The 8,199-nt window shown below is 40.6% G+C and overlaps 1 protein-coding gene across 2 annotated transcripts in view; it reads right to left on the bottom strand.

Annotated features, from left to right (window-relative positions):
• Positions 1–7,602, bottom strand: part of GRAMD2B (GRAM domain containing 2B) — a 71,037-nt gene extending 63,435 nt beyond the window's left edge. The window contains exon 1 of one of the 2 annotated variants that reach the window (XM_025200402.1): positions 7,402–7,602. The gene's annotated coding sequence lies outside the window, so the exon portion shown is untranslated. The remainder of the gene's footprint in view (positions 1–7,401) is intronic. The other variant, XM_025200401.1, reaches the window with a different exon arrangement.
• Between the last annotated feature and the right edge of the window lie 597 nt (positions 7,603–8,199).

Here is an 8,199-nt window from a genome sequence, read left to right as displayed (position 1 = left end):
AAGGGTGTAGGCAGCTGCTATGACTCTGACTCTGGCCCCTACCTATCTGCCCCCTGTCCCCTCCCCTTGACCTTGAATCCAAGATAAGGGGATTTTCCTCCCATGTTGAATAGGGCGGAAGAGGCGGAACTCATCTTGGATTTGAGTACATAGAGTATATAATACACACACACACACACACACACATACGCCCCTTAGTCGATAACAGTGATTTTCAAACAGGGTGTTGAAGCACCTTGAGGTGTCCTGATATTCTTTCAAGGTTGTTTTGGGTTGCCATGCAATATTAGCAGTTAGATGCACTAACATGATTTGCATGTGAAACCCAGAGATTTCAAGTAGGAATCCAAAGTGTTAAAACATTCTTTCCTTCTGTGGTCTTTCTGACATCTTTGCAACAGAAGACTCTCTTGTATGTTCCTGGGTCAAAAAACAAGTGAAAACTAAGAGGTGGCATTATCCAAGGGATGCCTCCAGTCTAACAAGGAGTGCCTTAGGTATAAAAAGGTTGAGAACCACTGGTCTGTAAGGTGCAAATATATCATGCCTTCTACTTCTGTTACCCCTACACAGCTAACTGGAGACAGTCCTATGCCTTCAAATGAAGGCATCAGTCCTTCATTTGAAGGATATATTTGAAGCCTTCTCAGGGTGCACTTTGTTTTCTGCAGCACAGCTGCTGAATGGGGCAGCGCAGCTGTGAGTGTAGACATAGCTTTAGTCCCCTTTTTGGTCTGGTTGTGGCTGCCAACATAGAATCACAATGTCTAGAAAGGACAAGCGTAATGCAAAGACAGACCATTCCCAAAGAAGAGAAACGGTATTTGTGACTGAATAGCGTGCATTGTAGGGCTGTGTGAAATTTTGCTGGCTGTTTCGTTTCAACACTGTTTTGGCTCATTTTGAGGTTGAAACAGCAAAATTGAAATGAAACAAAGGGCGTCAGAACAGCCTCGAAACAAAATGAGGCTTGTCAAAATGTTTTGACCTTATCACTGGGGATGGGAAGTCAGTCCAGCAGGGCTGATTCCCCGTTCCCCACGTTAGATCGCGCCGGGGTGGGGAATCAGTCCAGCTGGGCTGACTTCCCATCCCCGGCCGATCTAGCAAAACATCAAAACAGAGTCAAAACAGCCTTACTGTTTTGCCGAAGCAAAACGGAACAGCTGTTTTGAATCTAAATGAAATTCAATATGAAATGCTGTTCCATCAAAACCTTGAAACTCAAGGCAAAATGGAACGGTGCCATTTTGCACAGCCCTAAATTGCACTGATGTATACTTAGCAAAAAAACCCAGCTGCTCAAGTAGCTATCTGTAAATACCATTGGTGCTTAAAGCCAGACATAGATATAATGTAAGCACTCAATAATGCTCTGGGCAGAACTTTTGGTCTTACAAGGCCACACCTACAGCAATATATGAAGCCGTCAGCTGTATGTGGTAGGTTTCAGAGGCACTCAAGGTCATTTATGTGACAAAAGTCACATTACGGTAAGTCTTTTTTTCCCTGACCTGTACAGCTGTGCTAAGTAAATCTGCTGTAGTCACACCTATACAGATACTAACGTCATGATAGTGAAAGACACATGACATATTTTGAAAGATGTTGAAAAGAAATACTATTTCTCTTCTACCACATGCTAATGAGGCATACACCTATTTCAGAACACCCTTCACTGGCTTGCATGTATTCCTTGTGGGCATCACTCAGCACACATGAATTTTGCACAAACAGCACAGAGTAAGCCAGAGTCTTGGAGAGAGGTGTAGATACATGGAATTAGAGCGGAGTGAACTGTGCTCAGGAAAGAACTTGTCCGCCAAATTTAGTCTGTTTCACCTGCAGCCCCTTATTAAGACTTTAATAAAGTATTTGTTATTCAAAAAATGATGATTGCTTTATGGAGACATATTTTAGCCTATGGATTGCTTGTGGCCTATTTGCTATAATGATTGTTTTGTTTGTTGAGCCTTCATAATTGGTTTCTGGTGGCTTTTAAATTTAACCTAAATTCACAAATCCTGTTTTGCAAAGTTTGCTTGGATCTGTGTGGGACTGGAATGTGCACCAAGATTATGAAATAGTCAGACTGGATGCTAGCCAGAAATTTCTTACACGTATGGTAAAGCACACTTAGTGCACTATTGTGGGGATGTGCTGGAGTAACTGAATGCAATATATACTGTAGTAACCAGCAAGAGGGATCAGTAAAATATTCCTGTAAATCAGTGATGCTTTCTGGAAACAAATCTCACAATTCTTTCCTTGTACAGGGGCACTCTCAGCTTTGTTCCCAGTTGTTCTGTACTGTAATGGTTATCACATGTGCCTCACACATGTTGGCCCCCAGTTTGTTACCAGACAGAAACAGGTATTTTACTTTAAGGGTTTAACTAGCTGGCCCTTGAGGCTCTTCCAATCCAGTGATTCCCAGTAATGGTTTTATAACATGTTGTTGATCTACTTCAGCATCAGGCTGAGTGCCATTTTAATACCAGTGACCTTCAAATAACTTTCCATGTGGAGCCACAAGAGAGACATTGTGCACTTCTGAGTGAAAAGACAATTTAGTAAGGAAGGCGGGTAGCAACATGCAATGTAGTGGAATTAATGGAACAGGGGTTTTTTCTTTTCTCCAGTTTGCTCTTAGAGACTTCCTCATATGCCGATTAATACAGCAATGTGACATTCCACAGTTCACTACTGCAGTGGCACCAGATGGCACTTATCCAACTGGCAACAACAGAAAGAAGCATTCCACAGTCTGTTCCTATCTTACAAAAAAGAAAAGGGGTCAGTTATAGCATATCTTCCAAACCGCAGATTGCTCTGACATTGAATAGACACCATAGTGAGAGGGTTAAAATGCCTAGATCCTGTTGTTATGACAAAAATACCAAATCCTATGGCAGTTACATCCAATTCCACACAGGAATCTCTACTAGTTATTTATGGGTCAGCTGTGCATGATGAGCTAAACACACATAATTCTTGGTTGTTACAAACAAGGTGCAGGGACCCAACTTCAGGCTGAGGATGTCCCATAAACCTATGATTGCTATTCACTGGGAGGAGAAGGATCACTTTATACATGCCCTATTTCTTATATTGTTCCTCTAAAGTATCCACTGTTTATCCCCACCTGAGATAGGATATTGAGTCAGGCGAACCTTTGGTCTGAACCAGTATGGCAGTTTTTATATTCTTATTGTTACATCATAGTAACTCTAGAGAGATCCTGCATGGTCTGTTTATAGATACTCACAAACAGTGTGTACGGTCCACAGGAACAAAACTTCCCAGCCATCTACACAAAAAATGTGTCTAGCTAATTATACGTTTATATTTTAACAAGGCTCAGAAAAAAGGCATACATGCATACTTTACTGAACCCAATATACGCTCCTAGTCAGTTTACATGACATCATGTCCACTTTCTCCCAAGGAAACTTTAGGATAAGGTGGAAGTCTTTGAAAACCAGCAGCATTTTTTGGTATATAAACAGAGAACCAAAGCTAGTCCATCTTCTATGAAGATAAAGTCAATCTCCTACCAGAAAAGTAGTGCCCAGACTTTTCCAGATATTAAGTTGCAGTGGTCATGAGATTCTCAGAATCTACAGAATATTTCAGAATAAAAGTAAAGAGAAAATGAAATGAATCAAGCTACTACCTCTGTTGTTTTTAAGTCAAAGTGAATAATACCCTGCTTTACTGAGCAGTATAGTCTAATTGTTTCACATGGGACAGAATTGTTTCCATATCTGTTTTTCCTTGTACTGAAACTTGTAAGAAACTTGGTCCAGACGTAACAGGCCACATTAGATAAATACTTCTCCTGGATCACTTTAGCACTGAATCAGTTAACAATGTTTTAAGTGGTCCTAGTGGAGCTGCATACATAACATTCCTTTAAGCTGAATGGTGGGCATTTCTCACCAACCTGCAACTGCTTCATGCTGTTTGAATGATAATCCTCAAGTCATAGCAGTGCCTTGGTTTGGTTTTTGAGGGATACTATTTGCAAAATGAGAACTTTGCATTGAATGAATGTTCAGCTTATGAACAAATACAAGAACTTCAGCAAGAGGATATATGGATCTTTAAAAATTCTTAATATCTATACAATGCTTTAATTAAAATATTTAACATTTATACAGCACTTTTCATATTCAGACTGCTCTGCAGTGATTAAATAACCAATCCAGGCTTCCTGTATAATACATGGGTAAGTATTATTAATGGCATATCACAGATGGGGGAATCCAAGCAGAGAATTTAATTGATTTACTCAAGGCCACACATCACATCAGTGGTATAGGCAGTTTTAGAGCCAAGGACCTTTTGACATTAATTCCCATGAGCATTCATTTAGAAAGCACCACTGCCCACACTGGAGCCCTCTGTGTCAGCTAGTTTCAATTGTCATTGGCCAACATTCATGCTTTATTTTCCTTTAAAAGTACCTGATGGTCTCTGATTTTTCTTTACCTCCATTATCATTTTGTTATTAGACAGGATTGCATTTATAGGGCACATCCCCACAAGTGCGCACATGCATTTCACAGGGGACAGATAGCAGCAGCACAAATATGTGCTGCTACTTGTACCCTGGGAATGAACCTGAACACGTGTTTGGCATGTGACAAGTTGCCCTGGGTGGGGTAGGGGAATTGGGGCCAGCACCTGGACTGGTCCCAGCAGCCTACCTGGTGTTTTGGGGGCCTCCTGGGGCAGTAGTGGTGGTGATCTGGGCATTTGGAGCCTGGATGGCAACTGGAGTGTGGCTGTAGCTTGCCAGGCTCCCTTTCTGGTGGCACGCACTGCTGCCCTGTGTGCCATGCCACTTTTTTTTCAGCTTTTTTTTGTTTTACACTGGAATCTCCTGATGTCAACCTCTCCCCACCCCCATGTGTCCATGTGCACAGCATGCAATTTGCAGTGCTGCAAACCACACACGCACACTTGTGGGGGCACACCCCCAGAATTCAACAGCCGGTCAAGCAGGCAAGGACCTTATCCTAAAGATCTTAACTATCTTGTTCACATATATTCAATATATTAAAGTTCACTCCAAAGATTTGACTTAACCACAGGGTTTGAGACTGTTTGGAGATTCTTCTAAAGTTTGGTGACTGTTTGAATGCAAAGTTTTGATTCAGCCTCATAATAGAGATAAAGGGCAGCTGCAAGGTTCGTGCCCCTGTAACCGTTGTTTTGGTTTGTGACACTGGTAAGTGGTTCTCTTTGCAGTCTGGACAGCTACATCCTGATAAAGTACTGCAGACACGAGAGGCCCACATCGTTATGAGATGCAGACCCCTGCACCTGACCCATGTACAGTGCTATGTTTGCTGTCTTACAAACTGATGCCTTGGCAATCGCACCACAGCCTGAGTCTGTTATTGAAATCAAGTCTGTTTTGTGTCAGAAGCAACATGCTGCTGTTGTGATAAATGATGCTCTCCCCTGTCTGAAATGTTAATAACCCCCTGGATTCCTGCATAGTTATGCTCATCTGGAGAGTGCCACTTACAGGGAGAGAAAAGCAGAGGTATATGAAAGCCTTAGTGTACATTCAGACAAGGTTCTTTGGGTGAATCTGATATCTTTTTAGACCAACTTAAATAGTTGGAAAAAAATGTTGGCAAGCTTTTGGGTTTAAAAACATTTCTTTTTGACTGTAGGCACAAGTAATTCAGGTGACTGAGAACAATCATAATATAGTAATTTTTTCTCTCTATGAATCTTCACATATAGAGAATATTCCCTAAATAAATAGGACCAGCATTAAATTTTGTATGCCCTTTTTTCTTATGTAACTGTCTGGAGGATGCATCTTTTTAGGTGCCTGTATCCTAACTTAAAAACACACCATCAAGTTCTCAGGAGCTTGTTCCAGGTGACAGGCCAGGGTAGGAATTATACATGTTTCTTCATAGATTGCCTGTTTTTTTGCAGGTTAGTTAGTTCGTTATTTTAGTGTTTGCTGTTGATGGAGGAAGGTCTTTACTGAAGGCTCATGGTAATCAGCTTCCTCCTAAACAGGATTGAACTGGATTGGACATCTACCAGGGCTATTTAAGCCACATGCTACTTGGCCAGAGAGGCGGTTAGTGAGTGACATGGCACAGGGGAATCTCTACCCAAAAAAGGCAGAGCATATTGCTGCTAGAGCCTCTCCTGTGGCTATTTGTGTGTACATGCCCATTCTAGGCTGGTGTGTGCACAGAGGTGAGGTATGTATAAAGCATGCATGTTAATGCACCTTTGGGTGTTTTGAAAACCAGGCCCTAACTGACTTGTTCAAGAAAATGGAAGGAGCCACTGACAAATGTAATTAGAATTTAGGATTTCTGGCTCCCAATCCTGTGCTCAGACTAGGAGGCAAGATCTCTCCTACATTCAACTGGGTACTTTAGGAGAGCATAACAGTTAAAGAAAAGAAGAAGAATATTTCACAGGAGCGGAGGCTGAAGCTACCAAACTAATTTATTCTTGGGACATAAACAGCATATGAATGTTGTCTCCAACTATTGTAGCATTTTGAGGATTAGTAAAATAAGAGGGAATATTCAGAAGTTCTCTCTATACAGTTGTGACATTTAACTCACTTAGGGCCTGTTAAAAATTTTGCAGTGATTAATCACAGTGTGTACACACTGGGCAGATACATGGGGCGCACACAGTGAAAAATTCTCCTGCAAGCTAAGAAGAGGCAGCAGAGCTATTCCATGGAGGGTGCATTGGCACAGTTACTAAATTCAGTGGAGCCACATGGTAGTGCTGCATGGGAGAACTTTTTTGGCTGTTAAGGCTGGATTTGGCTCTGAGATTAGCCTTTTCCAGGGAATATTTTGTTAGAGAGCTCTTACGAAATCTCAGATCACACTGTGATGTTTGGTGTTGTAGTAAAACTTCTCTTAAAACACAATTTAATAAGCAGTATAAAATTCCCCACAGGCCACAGTGTGCGACAAAATATTTTAGCTACTTCCCTGTTCTAGGACACTTTAAATTCACGTGGCACTAAAATTTCACTAATAAAGCATGCTCACTGTCCTGAGTTGCTAGTGAAGCTTACTGAATACAAAGAGCTTTGAGATCCTCAGTTTTAGATTGCCATGTCTTAATTATTATTATTTTTCCTTGTTATTCTACATATTGCAAACATAAGGACCTACAATTTTATGAGACTAAATTCCACTGATGGCTCTCATTCCAAGTGTATGCAGAAATGTAACCATAACCATCATTTCTGTACCCTCTGCCTTTACAAATTAAAGTTCTTCATTAGGGCATATACAGAAAACCATACCCTCCTGCCTTTGCTGCTACTTCCTCTCCAAGCATCCATTAGGTTCAGACTATGTAATCAGAATCAGAATAGGAATTTACCTCATAAACACTGATCCATTGCTGTCTGTGGGGCTGAATGGAAGGTCATCACTTGACTTTCGGAAGCTGCTCTGGCTTTCAGAATGAAAAACAGAATCATCCCAATAAAGCCTTTTTCTCATCATTTTAATGGAGTTAACTGCAGATTTAAACCAATTCAGTACACTGCTGATCTTCAAGGTGTCCTTCTGAAAGCTGAGTCTTTCACTTCAGTAGAAAATTCATTCTTGGTGTGAATCCAGCTCAAGCTAGGTTTTTTTTTTTTTACATCCGTTAATAAGTAACATATTGGCGTTACATCATCAGGTGGTTTTACTTTCATCCATAATGCCTCACATACTTGCTTGAAACAAATCACATGATTGACTACAATATAACTTTGGAATGTATTAGTAATAGTGATAATACTCTGCCAAATAAGTAAAGAAAATGAGGGAACGTAAAAAGATAGAACTTTTTCAAAAAATATTTCTTTGATGTGTTAGTATCAGACATAGTAACATGCTCTAGAATAAAATCTACTCTAGGGATTGTCATCCTGATGCTAATTATTTAGTTCTGAGCGACACATGTAGCAAAATTACTATATCTGATTCATTTGGCATGCCAAAATTATTTTGATGCACACCTACGGCAATATACATACACATGCACGAATGTAGGGCTGGGACAGAAATTGCACATAAACCAGTATAAGTGATCGGAACCTTGTTTAAATCTGTAACACAACAGAAGTTCAGTGCACATAAACTGCTTCCAAAATCGCCCAAACCAGTTTAAAACAAACCTGGATGGATG

This window comes from Alligator sinensis, unplaced genomic scaffold (genome assembly GCF_000455745.1).
Source record: "Alligator sinensis unplaced genomic scaffold, ASM45574v1 scaffold227_1, whole genome shotgun sequence".
NCBI classification, from domain to species: domain Eukaryota; kingdom Metazoa; phylum Chordata; order Crocodylia; family Alligatoridae; genus Alligator; species Alligator sinensis.
The sequence above is the reverse complement of the archived record's forward strand: the minus strand, read 5'-3'. Positions and strand labels throughout refer to the sequence as shown.